This window comes from Mobula birostris, chromosome 8 (genome assembly GCF_030028105.1).
Source record: "Mobula birostris isolate sMobBir1 chromosome 8, sMobBir1.hap1, whole genome shotgun sequence".
NCBI classification, from domain to species: domain Eukaryota; kingdom Metazoa; phylum Chordata; class Chondrichthyes; order Myliobatiformes; family Myliobatidae; genus Mobula; species Mobula birostris.
Window position 1 is genome coordinate 7,920,508 of NC_092377.1, and position 19,759 is coordinate 7,940,266.

A 19,759-nucleotide genomic window follows, 5' to 3' on the forward strand; every position below is an offset into this window, starting at 1 on the left:
CAACCCCCCTGTTGGCCGGTCCTCAAGAATATTGTCAATATTAAACCAGTCCGCGGTGCAAAAAAGGTTGGGGTCCCCTGTTGTGAAAAACAGTCAAATGCTAATCCCCATGTGCCACAAGGCATAAAAAGGGAATAGAAAATACTGTATAGATATGGTAAATGCAAACAGGCTTTTTTCCCATTGAGAGTGGGTGAGACTTGAACTAGAGGTCATGGGTTAAGGGTGAAAAGTGAAAGGTTTAAGGGGTACATGACGGTAAACCGCTTCACTGCGAGGTTGGTGCGAGTGTGGAATGAGCTGCCAGCACAAGCGGTGGATGGGAGTCCGATGACAAGAGAGGTTTGGTTAAGTATATGGATGGGAGGGGATGGAGGTCTATGGTTCGGGTGTGGGTTGACGGGACTGGGTAGAATAACAGTTTGGCACAGACGAGGTGGGCCAAAGGGCCTTTCTCTGTACCACAGCACTCTATGACCATGATTGCTGATGGGTTGCTCCACATGCCGGTACACAATACATTAAAAGGAGTGACAGATGTTTGGAGACATTAATGAAGATTACGTGGAATTCGGTTTGGCTGAATTATTTCGGAACACAAGCTGGACAATTGTCGTTAATTGAATTGTAACTGGGAATTAAGACGCTCCTGTTCTGTGTCAGCAAGAGAGACTGAGTTCACTGTATGTTTCAGCACGACTTCAAGGAAAGAATAAATGTCAGCATTGATGAGATTCTGTTCAAAGTGTGGCCCCTGGGATCTCTTGCCCAAGTTTATATAAATAACAAAGGCTTAGTGATAGTCACATATCATAGAACACAGAACATTACAGCACATTTCAACACGTGATGTTGTGCTGGCCTTTTAACCTAGTCCAAGATCAATCTAACCCTTCCCTCCCACGTGACCCTCCACTTTTCTGTCATCCTAAGTGTCTCTTAAATATCCCAAATATATCTGCCTGTACCACCACGTCTGGCAGTGTTCTCCACGCACCCACCGCTCTCTGTGTAAAAAACTTAAGTACCTCTGACATCCCCTCTTTTCTTTCCTCCAATCACTTTGAAACTATACCGGCTCTTATTAGCCATTTTCACCCTGGAAAATGTCTCCTGCTGCCCACTCCATCTATGCCTCTTGTCTTGTACGCCTCTATCAAGTCACCTCTCACCCTCTTTCGCTCCAAAGAGAAAAGCTCTAACTTGCTCAGCCTATCTTCATAGGACATGCTGTCTAGACTCTCAAATCTGCTCTGCGCCCTCTCTAAAGCTTCCACATCCTTCCTATAATGAGGTGGCCAGAACCAAACACGATACTCTAAGTGTGTTCTGACCAGTTTTATAGATTTTTGTCATTAACTTGTGGCTCCTGAACTCAATCCCCCGACTAATGAAGACCATCATACCATAAGCTCTAACAGTCCTATGAACTAGTGCAGCAACATTGAGGGGTCTCTGGATGCAGTTATGATCTCGTCCTACCAAGAGAGGCGAGATAGTTTGTGTCTGCATATTTATACTCATTCAAATGATGTGGCCCACACAGGACATGCCAACATTCAATTGCCCTTGACTAGTCACTCTTGAGAAGGTGCTGGTGAGCTGCCTTTGTGAACTGCAGTGGGCATACTGAGGGAGTTCCAGGAATGACCAGGACAGGACATAGAGTACAGAAGAGCATAGGATCCGGGGAGCACCCTGGGGTTGTGTACGTGTGTGGCTGGGAGGGAGGACAGGGCTTGAACTTGAACTTGACCAATATTCTCTAGGACTCTTCTCACTGTTCGCTCTGCCAATTTTCATGCCAACTGCAAATTACTGATCATATTTCTTCCACGATTCCCAGAGTCTTTAAATTTCATTGTCGACTGTAAGGCTCACCATCAATAATTCCACCTCAATCAGGAGTTCCCAACCAGCGGTCTAAGTACCTCTTGGTTAATGGTGGGAGTCCGTGCCATGAAACATGTTGGGAACCCCTGAACACCAACATGTTACACCCCGTGACTATGTTAATGCATGTGGACATTTGAGGGCCTGTATTCATTGGAGTTTAGAAGAATAAGGGGAGATCTCATTGAAACTTATTGAATATTGAAAGGCTCAGACAAAATACGTGTCAGACAAAGGCTCGGAACGAGGAGAGGATGTTTCCAACAGTGGGGGAGTCTAGGGCCAGAAGGCACAGCCTCAGAATGGGGAGACATCCATTTAAAACAGAGATGAGGAGGAATTTCTTTAGCCAGAGGGTGGTGAATCTGTGGAATTCATTGCCACAGATGGCTGTGGAGGCCAAGTCATTGGGTATATTTAAAGTGGAGGTTGATAGTTTCTTGATTCGTCAGGGTGTCAAAGGTTATGGGGAGAAGGCAGGAGAATCGAGTTGAGCCATGATGGAAAAGCAGAGCTGGCTGGATGGGCTGAATGGCCTAATTCTGCTCCAATGTCTCTGGTCTTTTATTATTTATGGTCTTATGTCTCATCCTTCACCAGAGTTGCAATTAAAACAGCCCATGTGGCAACAGTGTATAATAAACCCAGGTGATGCGAGAGATTTACCAGCACATTAAAGTTTATGAAAGGAAAAATAATTAAAAAAAAGTCACAAACTGGATTAGTCGATGAACTGTGCTTAACTAAAATATTAGACCTCCCAGACTTGGTGTGATTGTTAAACTGAGGGATGCAAGATTTCTTCTTTGTTGTAAAGATGAGGCTTAGCTTTATTTGTTACATGTACATCAACACATTGAAACATAGAGTGAAATGCGTCGTTTGGATCAAATCCAATCAGCGAGGATTGTGCAACTCTTCCAGTGCCTGCATAGCGTGCCCACAACTCACGAACCCTCGCCTCACCAGAGGAAAACGCATGCAAGATGCTGGAGTAACTCAGCAGGCCAGGTAGCTCCTTTGGAAATGAATAAACAGTTGATGTTTTGGGCCGAGACCCGTCGTCAGGACCGGAATGGAAGGGGGAAGGTGCCAGAATAAGAAGGCGGGTGGAAGGGAAGGAGAACGAGCCAGAAGGAGATAGGTGAAGCCAGGTGGGTGGGGTGAGGGAGAGATGAAGTCAGAAGCTGGGAGGTGGTTGGTGAAAATTGGGAAGGGCTGGAGAAGAAGGTAACTGATAGGAGAGGAGAGTCGACCAATGTAGAAAGGGAAGGCGGGGGGGGGCACCAGGGGTAGGAGATAGGTAGATGAGGAGAAGAAGTGAGAGGCCAGAGGGGTGGAATTGAAGAAGAGGTAATGAGGAAACCTACAGAGTCGTGGGGAGAACGTACTACCTCCTTACAGACAGCGGTGGGAATTGAACCCTGATCACTGATTACTGGCTCTGTAAAGCAATGGTGTTAACTGTGCCACTCTTTACATTATATCTTGTACTGAAGATCAAAGCAATCTTGGCACAGACAGGGAGAGAAGTGGGCAGGGGTGAGGATTAAGTGGGACAGGCAAATGGTTAGTTGGAATGGTGTAGATGGAGGCTCTTCATTCGCTCTGATCTATAATAGCTACGATGGCGCTAGAATGTGTGGAGACACATGCAGGTTGCCCCCAGCAGGTCCTTACGTTGGGCTGGTTGTTAACGCAAAAGATGCATTTCCCTGTATGTGATAAATAAATCTGAATCTGACATCCATGAATTTATTAACCATGCCAACTATGTTCTCATCCAAATCCTTAATATAGGTGAAAGCAGTGGACCCAGCAGTGATCCTTGCAGCACACTACTTGTCACAGGCATCCAGTGTGAAAAGCAACCCTCCATTACCAATCTTTGCCTCCTTCCGCAAAGGCAATTGTATCCAATTGGCCAGCTCACCGTCTCATGTGAGCTTCTGGACTAACTTATCATGCAGGACCTTGTCCTGACAAAGCCCATGTAGGTAACATCTATCGTTCTGCCCTAGTCAGTCCTCTTCGGCAACGCATACCAAATGCTGGAGGAGCTCAGCAGGTAAGGCAGCATCAAGACTGATAAAGGGTTTCAGCATGAAATGTTGATGGTTCCTCCAGCATTCTGTGTATGTTGCTGAAGATTTTCAGTATCGCTTGTGCCTCAGTCCTCTCTGCATTAACTTTCGGAACTCTCGACCCTAGGGAGCTGTGGAGCCTTAGCCTCTGAGTTCATCTAACACAGAAATCAATATTAAAGGATATGACGAGGTGTAGGGAAGGACTTGGGAAAAGTATTTGAGGATCAGCCTTTGCCTTGGTAAATGATGAAGAGCTCTTGAATGGCCAGAGAAGAACTAGAATAGTTCAGGCTCTTCGGCCCTGCCTATAGTGCCAAACTTTCAACATACTCCCATATAATTTTTCCCTCCTACATGGCCCCCCATTTCAGCCAAGGTTGATGGGCTGAATAGACTAACTCTGCTCCCATGTCTTATGGTCTTATTTTTCTTACATCCCTGTGCCCGTCTAAGACAAATGTTCTAAACATACAACATAGAACAGTACAGCACCGTACAGGCCCTTCGGCCCACAATGTTATGCCGACCCTCAAACCCTGCCTCCAATATAAGCCCCCACCTTAAATTCCTCCATATACCTGTCTAGTAGTCCCTTAAACTTCACTAGTGTACCTTCCTCCACCACTGACTCAGGCAGTACATTCCACGCACCAACGACTCTCTGAGTAAAAAACCTTCCTCTAATATCCCCCTTGAACTTCCCACCCCTTACCTTAAAGCCATGTCCTCTTGTATTGAGCAGTGGTGCCCTGGGGAAGAAGCGCTGGCTATCCACTCTATCTATTCCTCTTATTATCTTGTACACCTCTATCATCTCTCCTCTCATCCTCCTTCTCTCCAAAGAGTAAAGCCCTAGCTCCCTTAATCTCTGATCATAATGCAGACTTTCTAAACCAGGCAGCATCCTGGTAAACCTCCTTTGTACCCTTTCCAATGCTTCCACATCCTTCCTATAGTGAGGCGACCAGAGCTGGACACAGTACTCCAAGTGTGGCCTAACCAGAGTTTTACAGAACTGCATCATTACATCGCGACTCTTAAACTCTATCCCTCGACTTATGAAAGCTAACACCCCATAAGCTTTCTTAACTACCCTATCCACCTGTGAGGCAACTTTCAGGGATCTGTGGACATGTACCCCGAGATCCCTTTATGCTTGTCATGATCTTATAATCAAGTCAGGTCTCGCTCTAAAGAGAAAAGCCCCAGCTTGCTCAACCTTTCACCATAAGATGTTTTCTTTTAGTTCAGACTGCATGCTGGTAAATCTCCTCTGCTCCCTCTCCAATGTCTCCACAACTTTCTTATAATGAGCTGACCCCAGTACTCAACAGGAAAAAATGGGAATCAAGTTACTATCATTGACATGTGACAGGAAATTTGTTGTTTTGTGACAACTGTACAGTGCAAGATGTAAGAAATTTCTATAAGTTGGAGTGAGTAAGAAATAAAATAAATATCTGATGCACAAGAGTAATAGCGAAATAATGTTAATGGGTTCATGGACCATTCAGAAATTTAATGGCAGAGGGAAGAAGGGGAGGGAGGGGAGGGAGCGTCGACTCAGACCATGAGAGGCCTGCGTCGGGCATTTTCGTGCCTTACGAGGTGCAGATTGGAAGCCTGTGTGGGGCGCCACTCCTCGCACAGACACTAGAGCAATGGTCAAGTACCTTTGCTCAAGGACACAAACACGCTGCCACAGCTGAGGCTCGAACTAGCGGCCTTCAGATCACCTTAACGCCTTAACCGCTTTGCCACGTGCCCAACACACGTGGGAAGCAGCTGCTTCTAAAACATGGAGTGTGGGTCCTCAGACTCCTATAGCTCCTGTTTGATGGCCGCAGTGAGTAGAGGGTGAGTCCTGGGTGGCGAGGTTCCTCAGTGTTAGGTGCCACCTTCTGGATGCACTGACTTTTTAAGGTGTGGAGGGTTGTGCCGACGATGTAGCTGGCTGAGTTTACAACTTCCTGCAGATTTTTCCAATCCAGCGCATTGGCCCCTCTATACCACACAGTGGTGCGTTCGGTTGGAATGCTCTCCACGGTACATCGGTAGAAATTTGCTGGGGTCTTTTGGTGACAGACCAAATCTCCTCAAACTTGTAATGAAGTATAGAAACATAGAAACATAGAAAATAGGTGCAGGAGTAGGCCATTCGGCCCTTCGAGCCTGCACCGCCATTCAGTATGATCATGGCTGATCATCCAACTCAGAACCCTGTACCAGCCTTCCCTCCATACCCCCTGATCCCTTTAGCCACAAGGACCATATCTAACTCCCTCTTAAATATAGCCAATGAACTGGCCTCAACTGTTTCCTGTGGCAGAGAATTCCACAGATTCACCACTCTCTGTGTGAAGAAGTTTTTCCTAATCTTGGTCCTAAAAGGCTTCCCCTTTATCCTCAAACTGTGACCCCTCGTTCTGGACTTCCCCAACATCGGGAACAATCTTCCTGCATCAAGCCTGTCCAATCCCTTTAGGATTTTATACGTTTCAATAAGATCCCCCCTCAATCTTCTAAATTTCAGAGAGTATAAGCCTAGTCAGTCCAGTCTTTCATCATATGAAAGTCCTGCCATCCCAGGAATCAATCTGGCGAACCTTCTTTGCACTCCCTCTATGGCAAGAATGTCTTTTCTCAGATTAGGGGACCAAAACTGCCCACAATACTCCAGGTGTGGTCTCAATAGCTGCTGGCATGCCTTCTTTGCGGTTGCATCGATACGTTGGGCACAGGATAGATCCTCTGAGATGCTGATGACCTGCTCACCCTTTCCACTGCCGACCCTTCGATGAGGACTGGTGTGAGTCCCCCAGACTTGCCCTTCCTGAAGTCCGCAATCAGTTCTGCGGATCTACTGACACTGAGTGCAAGGTTGTTGTTGTGACGCCACTCAGCCATATGATGCATCTCAGCCCTGTATGACGCCTTGTCGTCATCTGCAAAGCCGCAAAGAAAATTCAAATTAAACATCCTTGAGGTGCGCCAGTGTTGATTGACTTCTTCATTTCTCACACTGGTAACCCTTTTCACGGCTTATCAGCTCCTGCCTCAGTCCTTGTGTCCTATCGGTCGAATGAATGAATGTTCCTATTTTAGGTTCGTCGAGTGAGAGCCATTCTGCTGTAATGTTATCTGATTCAGTGCCAGGCTTCACAACAGCTGAATGTCACCGTTCAGCTGGCTGTCAGTTTATAGCATGCTGACCAGACTCTTGATCTTCCCTGAGAGCCTTGTGCATGTCACAGATCTGAGACATTTGTTTGGTTAACTGGGGAAAACTGACGCAGGTAACCATTATCTTCATGACAAAGTGCTATGCTCACTTTTTGCTGAAAGAGGGAGGGCTGGAACACTGGGATGATAGTTTTATTTATTTAGTTATCTATCTATCTATTCATTCATTCATTCAGATACAGCATGGAATCGGCCCTTCTGGCTCTTTGGGCCACACCACCCAGCAACCTCTGAGTTAACCCTGGCCTGATCACGGGACAACTTACAACTAACTGGTATGTCTTTGGACCGTGGGAAGAAACCGGAACACCCAGAGGAAATATACGTGGTTCACGGGGAGAACGTAGAAACTTACAGACAGTGATGGGAATTGAACCGGGGTCGCTGGTACTGTAAAGCGCTGCCCATTCTGTATTGCAATGTACTGCTGCCACAAAGTAACAAGATTCAAGACATACAGTACTGTGCAAAAGTCTTAGGCGTAAATATACAGCTAGGGTGCCTAAGGCTTTTGCTCAGTACTGTAGTAATTTTATATATCGCACTATATTGTGTTGGCGCGTGGCCAAGTGGTTAAGGTGTTGGTCTAGTGATCTGAACGTTGCTAGTTCGAGCCTTAGCTGAGGTAGCGTGTTGTGTCCTTGAGCAAAGCACTTAACCACACATTGCTCTGCGACGACACCGGTGCCAAGCTGTATGGGTCCTAATGCCCTTCCCTTGGACAACATCGGTGGCGTGGAGAGGGGAGACTTGCAGCATGGGCAACTGCTGGTCTTCCATACAACCTTGCCCAGGCCTGTGCCCTGGAAACCTTCCAAGGCGCAAATCCATGGTCTCATGAGACTAACGGATGCCTATAAAAAATTATTGCAAAAAAAATCATGACATATGTGAGTGACAATAAATCTAATTCTATAGGTCTATGTGGACTGAGAGTGGGAAGGAGGCAGGTAGAGGTTGGGGAAAGGGGAAGGGAGAGGGGGGAGAGTGGGAAGCACCAGAGAGACATTCTGTAATGGTCCATAAACCAATTGTTTGGAATCAAATGACCTTGCCTGGTGTCTCCGGGATGAGTGTGTCCACATCCACACCACCACCACCCACCCCACCCACCCTGGCGCTCCTTCTCTGCCACCTGTCCCACACCCCTCCCACGGTGCTCCACCCTCGCCATTCCCAACAACCTTTGCTCCCGCCAGGTTTACAAACTTGCTCTCTGCTCCACATTGACAAATACAGTACTGTGCAAAATCAGGCCATTTGGCCCATCGAGACCTAGGCACCCAAGTTGCTTTTATGCACACAGTACTGTATACCAGTGACAGTAAACCTGATTCTGATTCTCATGTTCTCAATATTTACTGTTTATTTATCTATTATTATGATTGTTCCTTATTTTTCTCTTCCTTTTTGTATTTGCACAGTTGTTTTTTGCACATTGATTGTCCGCCCTGTTGGGTGTGGTTTTTCATTGATTCTATTGTGTTTCTTTCATTTACTGTGAATGCCTGCAAGAAAATGAACCCCAGGGCTGTATATGATGACATATATGTACTTTGATGAATTTACTTTGAATTTTGAAGTTATCCACTCTGCTCCAGGAGCTTGGTGGTGAAGTGTAATAATTGTCCATGACCTTGGCAGTGTGGGACCTGAGGCTTCTGTACCCGCTGCCCGATGGCCTGGATGGTGGGGGATCATAATGGAGCTTCTTTCTTGAGACAGTTCTCCATATAAATAGAACCCAGGTTGTTGGGGCCCTGAGACAGCAGCGCTATCAGCTGAAATAATGTCCAGCAGGCCATAAGACCATAAATGTGGTCACCCTATGGGTACACTAACCCCAATCTTTCCTCTCAGCTGCCCCTCAAACCCTTTGAAAGGCCTAGATAGAGTGGATGTGGAGAGGATGTTTCCTATGGTGGGGGAGTGTAGGACTAGAGGGCACAGCCTCAGAATAGAGGGACATCCCTTTAGAACAGAGAGAAGGAGGAATTTCTTCAGGTGATGAATCTGTGGAATTCAGATGGCTGTGGAGACCAAGTCACTGGGTATATTTAAAGCGGAGATTGATAGGTTCCTGATTAGTCAGGGTATCATAGGTTACACAGAAGGCAGGAGAATGGGGCTGAGAGGGATAATAAATCAGCCTTGATGGAATGGTGGAACAGACTCGATGGGCCAAATAGCCTAATTCTCCTCCTATGTCTTATGGCCTTATGGTCTCATTGTCCCACCACCCACCTGCACCAGAGAAACCTACAAACCAACCTGCACACCCTTGGGACATAGGCAGAAACTGGAGCCCTGGGGTTATCCCACACAGTCACGGGGTGAAGGTGGGGTACTTCCAGCATTTGCTGCTTGAATACTGGAGTAGACGGACAGAAGAGACTTCAGCTCAAGCAGCCTTTATGTCGTATACAGAGGGTCTATTCCCTTGATAGAGTGAAACAGTGATATTTCTTCCAAGGGCAGATAATGAACGAGTTCCATTTTTACCCATGTCCTTAAGTCAATTCTGCCCGTAAGTTGGAAAGGAACAAAATCATATTTATTCTCACCGACGTATGTTGCGAAATTTGTTGTTTTGCAGCAACAGGACAGTTCAAAACATAAAAATGACCATAATTTACAAAAATCAATAAATAATGCAAAATACAAGTAATGAGGTAGTGATCATGGGCTCAACGACCATTTGATGCTGGAGAGGAAGAAGCTTTTTTTAAAAAGCTGAATGTGGGTCTTCAGGCTCCTGTACCGCTCCCTGATAGTGATAGGATAAAGAGGGTGTGTCCCAGATGAGGAGGGTACTTACTACGGAATGTCACCTTCTTGAGGCACTGCCTTTTGGAGAAGCCTTCGAAGGTGGGGAAGCTGGTACCCATGATGGAGCTGGCTGAGAATACAACTCTCTGCTGCCTCTTGCAAGCTTGTGCAATGGAGCCTCCATACCAGAGCGTGGTGCAAACAGAGAGAACACTCTCCACTATACATCTGTACATACCAAAGCTCAAACTTCCACTGAAATATAGCCATTGCAATGCCTTATGCATGATCGCATCAATGTGTTGGGGCCAGGACAGATCTTCTGAGATGTTGACAGGCAGGGACTTGAAACTCCTCAACCTTTCAACCACTGACCCCTTGATAAGGATTGGTGTACGTTCCTCTAAATTCCTCTTCCTGAAGTCCACAATCAGTTCCTTGCTCTTACTGACATTGAGTGCGAGGTGGTTGTTGATCAACCAGCTGATCCTGTGCATTTCCCACAAAAAAATCCTCACGTCCACAGCGTTGCGAAGAGTGACAGCAAAAAACACTTAAAGTGACAAGAAAGAACAATGACTAAAAGTGGAGATAGAGAGAGAGGGAGAGAGAAAGGAAACTGGTCCTGCTGTTTTCAGGAGCTAAGTAAATGTGCGTGGTGGTCTTTTGAATTTAATAATGTCATGAGATCTGGGTCGTGTTGGATTCTGATGTTTTGATCCAAAGTGCTTTTAGAAGTCAAGAAAGAGGCACAAAACTTGTTGCTTTGTGATCATTTTATTAAGTTTTTTTTAGTAGGGGAGGGAAATACATAAAGAGAATAAAGACTAAACTACTACTACGTCGACTCAGGCCTAGGGGGTTGGCGTCGGGCACGATGACGGACTCTTCACTTCTCCCTCTCCCTCATCAGTGTGTTCAGTTCATCTACATTATCCGCGCCGCTGTCTTCTAGGAGCGTGTTGACCATAGTCTTGGGAGGGCGCCCAGGGTTCATCCTCCCGTGCTTGGGCTCCCATATAATGACTAGGCTGGCAGGTAGCTTGGGGTGGCGTAGACAGTGCCCCGCTAGTTGCAGTCTTCTCGCCTCGAATTTAGTGGTGAGCATCGGTAGGTCGTTATAGAGCTTGTTTGTCATGTGCTGTTGCCAACTCACATCAAGAGCCATCCAGAGCATTCGTGTACAGCAACCATCTAGAGACTTTTGCATAGTCTTGGCGAGTGCCCACATCTCGCATCCGTACGTGAGAATGGACTCTATGACTGCTATGAAAATCCTCTTTTTAAGCCCTCTGGTCATGTTCAACTTCCAGATTTCCTTCATGTCGTTCATAGCCCTCCATGCCAGCTAAAGACTAAAGGTGGCAGGATAGATTAAGAATAGTCAGCATGGCTTTGTGCATGGTAGGTCATGTCTGACCAATCTTATAGTGTTTGCAAGGCGGTTACCAGGAAAGTGGATGAAGGCAAGGCAGTGGATGTGGTTAGTGGGGATATGGAGGGCTGTTGTAGATCAAAGGGACTAGGTAGTTTAAGTGGTTGTGGCATGGACTAGATGGGCCAAAGAACCTGTTTCTATGCTGCACTTTTCTATGACTCTATTACTCTAAGAGATAACCAATCAGATCGTCCCTATGCAAATAACCTGATACTGGAGAAATGTTCAGAACTTGCAAAGAACTGTATGCACTAGGGACACATTGAACAATTGTGTATACATACTGTGACCACTAGGAAACATACTAACAGTTACATGTATATGGGCAGTTATATAAAATACAAACAGGCATAAATTGTTAAACTGGAAAGAAAATAACAACTTTACTGTCTAATCCAACAATCACACGTAATTAGGCCAGGCAGCATCTCTAGGAAGAGGTACAGTTGACATTTCAGCCAAGACCCTTCGTCAGGACTAACTGAAAGAAGAGTGAGTAAGGGATTTGAAAGTTGGAGGGGGAGGGGGAGATCCAAAATGATAGGAGAAGACAGGAGGGGGAGGGATAGAGCCAAGAGCTGGACAGGTGATAGGCAAAAGGGGATACGAGAGGATCATGGGACAGGAGGTCCGGGAAGAAAGACAAGGGGGGGGGGACCCAGAGGATGGGCAAGAGGTATATTCAGAGGGACAGAGAGAGAAAAAGGAGAGTGAGAGAAAGAATGTGTGTATAAAAATAAGTAACAGATTATACACACATTCTTTCTCTCACCCATATCTGTTACTTATTTTTATACACACATTCTTTCTCTCACTCTCCTTTTTCTCCCTCTGTCCCTCTGAATATACCTCTTGCCCATCCTCTGGGTCCCCCCCCCCCTTGTCTTTCTTCCCGGACCTCCTGTCCCATGATCCTCTCGTATCCCCTTTTGCCAATCACCTGTCCAGCTCTTGGCTCTATCCCTCCCCCCTCCTGTCTTCTCCTATCATTTTGGATCTCTCCCTCCCCCTCCAACTTTCAAATCCCTTACTCACTCTTCCTTCAGTTAGTCCTGACGAAGGGTCTCAGCCTGAAACGTCGACTGCACCTCTTCCTAGAGATGCTGCCTGGCCTGCTGCGTTCACCAGCAACTTTGATGTGTGTTGCTTGAATTTCCAGCATCTGCAGAATTCCTGTTGGTTGGTCACACGTAATTATGTGGGTAGTGGGAAAATTATACCTCTTCTGTTTCTAGATCTCATTTCTGGAGATTCAGTGTGACTCGACCCAGTCATTTTGAAGGGCCGTGCCTTCACTACTCTGGTCCAACACTACTTGCCTTCATTGCAATCTTTCTCCTTCTTGTATTATCTTATTGAGGTTTATGGTTATGAATATGTGAAGGGTTTGTGGAGCTGATGGCTGAGGATGGTGGGGTTATTGCTTGTGGTTGGACTAACGTGAGGGGGGTGAAATGAGTGTTCTGGTTTGTGGGGATGTGGGCCAAGGTTTTGGGAGTGTGGGGGTATGCACCAGGGTTTGTGCGGGTGTGGAGGTTAGGATATGATTATGCAGGCAGTGGGAAAATAATCCCTCTTGATCTTGTCACTCGAGATTCAGTGTCACACAACCCTGCCACTTTGATCTGGCCCACACCTTTATTAACCAGGTCCAACTCTTGCCTTTATTGGATCTTCCTCCTCCTTACACAGTCAGTTGGTTCATGGGGGTGCGGCCAGGGATAGTTGGCATGTGTGGGCCCTTGGATATTAGGATTAGGGTTAAGGGTAGCATTGGGAGATGTACATGTGGGGCAAGGAGTGATAGGGATGTGGAGTTTAGTGTCGTGAGGTATGTGGGGTTGTGGAAGATAGGGTCATGGAGTCACTTTAATCTGGCCCATGCCTTTTATTAACCTGGTCCGACATCACTTGGCTTGATTAACCGCGTGTGGGACCTGTATGTAACCTCGGGTCTTCAGGTGTTCCAGATCTTTAATCACTAGACACCCAGGTTCATTGGGGCAGCTACTTATTTGGGCCAACCCTGAAAAAAGAAAAACTAATGGAGAAATTAGCTGGGATTTCCTTCTTTTATTTGGGACACTCTGCCTCTTAATTGGGACAGAAGACTGCTGTTGAACAGCTTATAACCAGCATCAGGCGTGAGCAATTGTGTGGCCTTCAGACGCTACACCCTGCTTAGAGCAAAAAGTTTTTAAATCACATCAGTTGTCTGCACTTGTGTTCAAAAAGCAGTGATTTTTGTCACTGATAGTTGGTGAAATATAAGCAGTAAGATGATTCAGAACCTTCTTGCTCACTGCAGTTTCAAGCATTCAAGCTTGGAGATGCCAGAAACAGCTGGGAGTGAAAATGAAACTTTCACTATTTCAATAAGTCAGGAACTACGATGAGTATGAAGGTATTGACGATCAAAGATTCAAAATACATTTATTGTTAAAGTATATACGGAGTATATATAAGATTCATCTTTCCACAGACAGCTACGAAACATAGAAACACCCTGGAACCCGTTCAATGAAAATGTCAAACCCCCAATGCACAAAAAAAGAACAAATCATGCAAATGGCAAAAAATGAGCAAAACACACAGAATATTAAACATCATCTTGAATGTTACATTGAAAATGAAAATGTCAAGGATGGAAACGTCAAACGCATTATATGACTGCAGTCTGTAATCTGCACTCAGTGTCTGCGCTGATTTTGTTCATTTACAGGCAATCAAAAGAACATGACTGCCTAAGCTGAATTCCTCTGTCGATAACTATTAGGAACAATTTTATAGTACTATAGTATTATTGATAGTGATTTAATTTGTTCTGCATTTAATTTAAATACATAATTTGTAGTCCTTGGAATTGAGTCTGTAAGTTGTGAATCAGTTCAGTGTTGAGGTGAATGAAGCTATCCTTGCTGGTTCAGGAGCCTGATGGTTGTAGGGTAACAATTCTTCCTGAACCTGGGGTGTGGGACCTTAGGCTCCTGTACTTCCTGGTAGCAGTGGTGAGGGGGGAGACATTTAATAGCAACCTAATGGGCACCATTTTCACCCAGAGGGTGTCCCGTATATGGAATGAGCTGCCAGAGCAAGTGGTTGAGTCAGGTACACAAACAGCATTGGAAAAGCATTAGGACGACTACGTGGATAGGAAAGGTAGAGGAATACGGGCCGAACACAGGCAAATGGGACCAGCTTAGATGCACGTCTTGCTTGAATGGACATGTTGGGCTGAAGGGCCTCTTTCTGTGCTATGTGACTGTACAACTTCAAATCCCAAGAATGCAGCAGTGGTAGAGTAGCAGTTAGTGTGACGCTATTACAGCTTGGGGCGTCAGGGTTCAGAGTTCTCCCTGCGGTATTGGTACTCATGGGTATTCATTAAACAATGGGAAGTTGAAACTGCCCACGCATCACTGGCACCAGCCTACCCGCCGTCAAGGACATCAATACAGAAAGGTGCTGGAAAAGGGCCGGTAACATCATGAAGGATCCCACCCACCCTGCTCATGGACTGTTTGCCCCTCTCCCATCAGGTAGGAGGCTACATAGTACCCACGCTAGGACTACCAGACTCAAAAACTGTTACTTTCCCTGAGCAGTAAGGCTGATCAACACCTCCACCCACTAACTCCACCACTACTTTATTATTTCCCCTCAGTCACCTTATGACCAAGCAAAACTTTATGGACGTACAGTCAATCTATGTATTGAAGCTATTTTATGTGTTATGTCCTTCCTGATCTGGTTTGTTATTTTATTTCTAATTACTGGATCTCACTGTTTCCTTGAAAGTTCACAGCTGATGTTGATCACTCATTATTGTGCTGTTAAATGATTAGCCTTTGACATGAGGTTGACCCTTACATAATTGTCTGTACATTTCACTTAGTGGTTAGAAGCACTTGTTAGAAGTTGAAAGAATATTTGTACCTGTATTTTATTAGAATGCTGAGAAATACTGTCTTTTAACGCTAGCTCCTTGTGTTCTGTAATGCGTTGGTGAATAATAAGACTGCCTTCAACAACAGCTATGCCAGGATTGGAGCTTAAGAAAATGGAGAAACACTCAAGCGAGGGCAGGATAGTAAAAAGACACTCTTAACGGTGAATCCATCCGCGGTGGATTTGATATTGATTCTGCAGCCCCCACCTTGACATGAAGTTAAAATGTCAGCAATGGAGAAGAGAAGTCTTGAAACCCAGTCAGTGTGTTCACAATGTCCATCTAGACTATCAAGACCGTCGAGCGGATACGCAGCAAGGATGGCGGTTGTGGCGCTGGGAGCCCATGCAAGGGCTGAAGCAGCGCTTGCCAGGCCGTCCCTTGGAAAAAGAGAAATTGATGTAAAGGTAGGGAAGACTCACTGGAAGCCACATTAGATGCTCTGCAGCATGAAAAGGAGTCGGAGGTGGCTTCAGAAGAGGCCAAAGTCATTGAAGTGGGCATGGAGCAGCTAGCAGATTATGACCGTGTTAGATCAAACTCAACGTCATTCAGCTGAGAGAATGACAAAGCATGTTCAAGGCCAGTCTGCTTGTGCTTATATCCACCCACCAGCAGACACTGAAGACTCAGGCCAGCCATTCAAGACTGAAAGGGGATGCTTCTTCCTTATGATAACACCCCACAACTCGACACCTTTTACTGAAACGGGATGGATCAGACTTCAGTACAGAGACCGCCTCCCTCACATGCTCATACTCACACTGAATGGGCAGATACCTCAACACATCCACTCACTCGTCCAGAGATATGAAAAGAGACATATAGCCATATTGTGGTGGACTCCACAGCTCATATGTACGGTGGCATAACACAGGTTGTGAGGCTACTCAGCCTCCTAGTAAGGTGCACCACAACCCCAACCTAATCACCAGGTGTCAGATCTTGCAAGATTCCTTGCCCATCGTGACCTGCCGATGGCTAGACTCACCAAATTTGGTGATCAGCCAGAAAATTGCTGGGCTTGGAAGTCCACTTTCTCCAGTGTCACTGGAGACCTCAAATTTAAGCTGATTGAAGAAATGATCCTGCTGGAGAAGAGGCCCGGACCCAGATCTGCTGAGCATGCAAGGAGGTTAAGGTCAGTTCACATCAAACATCCCAGTGCTGCTCTTACTTTCCTCTGGCAAAGACTGGAAGAGTGCTACAGGACTGTGAAGGCAATGGAGACCGCTCACTTCAACAAACTCGAATACTTCCTCAAGATTTCTAGCAAGGAGCCCCAACATCATTAGTCCCATCTCGGAGAAGCTCCCCTTTAGTCTGCGGGAGAAGGGGATGTCAAAGGGAACCAGACACAAACTGGAAAAGGGAGTCAGCTTCCCACCCTTCTTCTTCTTTTCCAGTCTCATCCGGGCCGAAACCAAAATGACAAATGAGCCCTGTTACATCATGAACACCCCTAACTCAGAGGTTCTGTAATGGTGCACAAAACTGAGATGGACAATGCTGTCCAAAAGGATGATTCTAAAATGTCAGAAGATCCTAACAAACACTGTTCCCTACATCGGAAACCACACCCTCCCTGGAAGTGTAGAGGCTTCAGGGCGAAACCTGTAGAGGATTGAAGGGCCTTCCTTAAAGGGCATTCCACATGTTTCTGCTGCTGTTCTACAACCAGCCACTGGGAGAGGGAATGCCGCGCTGCCATCCAGTGCTCCGAATGTGACAGCCACAAACACATTGCAGCTCTTCATGTTGTCCCACCTCCCTAGTTTGTGAAGAACAACACAAGAAGCTCCATACAACATGGTGTGGCGGGAGAGGAATTCCCTTTCTCTCTAGTTGCCGCCTCTTCCTGTACTTTGGTCTGTGGGGAAAACTCTGCCAGTAAGTCATGTTCAGAGATCTGCCTCATCAATGTTTACCCCAAAGGCCATCATGAGAAGAGGATGAGGATTTATATTGTCTTGGATGATCAGAGCAACTCGTGAGCTAAATCAACTTTTTTCCAACATATTTAACATGACCAATGGTGCCTTCCTTTACACACTTAAGACATGTGCAAAGAGCAAGAGACTTTGCTGTCAAATCTGTTGGCAAAAAGACTTGTTTAGCTCTCCCCAAGCTCACTGAGTGTGACAAATTTCCGGACAACAGGAAGGAAATCCCCACTCCAGAAGCTGCAACTCACCACTCTCACTTCAAGTCCCCAGCCAGCAAGATGCCTTCACTCGACCCAAAGGCTGAGATCCTGCTCCTGCTAGGAAGGGACATCATACAGGTGCACAAGGTACTCCCCTTGCACAGAGGTCAGCACCGGAGTGGGTCATAGTAGGAGATGTCTGCCCAGGGAGTGCCCACAAGCCTTCACCTGTGAACATCTTCAGAATTAGCGCTCTAGGAAATGGGTGCTCCAGTCTCATGACCTCCTGGCTTTGCAGAACCCGAGTCAAGGAGAGCTTCGGCCAGTCCTGCCAGCCGCCTGTCCCTCCCGCCTTCACCTCACAACAAACAAGTGTGGTGTGCAGCACAGCAAGCATGTTAGAATCTGTCTCTGTCCAAACAACGATGACTACAAACCAGGTCCTTCAATGGATGACCTTACTCTCCTGAGGGTGACGGATAACGGATTCCACCAAGACAGCTCAAATAACTGGGTGGTACTGCTCCCCTTCCACAGCACCTGACGACATCTTCCAAACATCCAAGCAGCCGCCCTGCTTCACTTGCACGCATGTTCAGGAATCGGCCACAGAAGGAATCTTCTCTTCTCTTCTGAAACAGCCAAGACACGCTAGCCTTTTTCCAACTTGCGATCATGCACGATTGCCTCTAACAAGGTGGAAGCCATGAGTGCAATTCCTCCAGACGGTCTTGCGAAAGGGTTGGAAGACCTGCACTTAGATGTTGACTTCCCTTCTGTTCAGACAAGTCTAGGTGTAAGTTGGCACATTACCAAAGGCACTTCCACTTTCCAGGTGTCATTACACCAGACGTGGGGTTTTGTCTACAGCGAACAGCCTCTTTCATCCACTTGGATTCACTATTCAGTAATCATTCAGGGGCGGTGATTCTTTGTGTGCAGTGTATAAGGAGATCAACCGGTCCAGCGCAGTGGAAATTTGTCCCTACCAAGGAAAAACCTGCTCATCATGCCATGAGATCAATGCCAGCCAGCAATCTAACTCATAACACATGGTTAACGAAACTAGCCTTCTTGTTCAGGTCAATAGAGACAGAAGCCACTGTGCTACAACTCGATCTGATTAACCCAGAATCTGATGCTGAGATCCACCCATAGGTCACTTATCATGCTACTCGCATCTTCAGCAACTGGTTAGACCCTAAGCGCTTTGAGAGGTTCTCAAGTTGGAAATTGTGGTCACGTGCAAGGCTGATACATATTGCTAAATCATTTGCACAGAAGAGCAACTGTAGTGGTTGGCCTATCTGCTATGGTTCCTGCTCCCTGGATGATGTAGGGTTAAACTGAGACCATCATCACTGGCAGTCTGCAACATGGTATCTTCAGAAAAAGATGAACTGTCAAAAAATGATTGAAATGTGAACTCTGGTTACAAATCTGTAAAAATTAAGACAATATTTTAAGTTTGTACAGATTCTAGATTGGTTTTGAATTCTCTGTTGTGTATTTGTTATGATCTAATTGGTTTATTTCGAAGTGTGGGCTGGGATAATCTCTTCCCCTATTTACTGCCTTTGCAGAAATTTGGAAATAATTTTAGCTTGTGTATTATACAAGTCTTTCCCAGCCACATTTTGCTACCTGTGTAACCTAAACCAAAAAGATAGGCAAGTAGAGGAGGTGTGTTCTCTACACTTTTGATAAAATGGTTTTGATGTTAGGGGTGTGACTTGCCTTTTTTTGGGACCAGTATGTTGAGTTGCTTTCTGTCAGTTTATTGTAAACGTGATTTTCTGAAATGTTGTCAACTGTATAATGCCTGTGGTACACAATCCTCAGCTCAGTGGAAAACCTGTCCAAACCATTATATTACAGCTATTTTTTTGCATGGATTTTCAACAGCTGTTATAAATAGTGGGTAGTGATCCCTCTTAAAGGACAAAATTTTACTCCTGTATTTCGAATCCAGTTGACGGTCTTATTATTTTTTAATATTTGGCTGTGCTATTCAATTGATCAGGAGAATTGACTCTAATATGTTTAATGTTTTTTATGAAAGCCATGAGTTCAGTTGGTGACATCTTTTACAGTTATCAGGCGGGGAGTGTTATGCCCCTCCTGATTTGGTTTGTTATTTTATTTCTAATTACTAGATCTCACTGCTTACTTGTCGGTTCACAGCTGTTGATTACTGATGTAACCCTCTAACCATGGCTCGTATTAAACCAGGC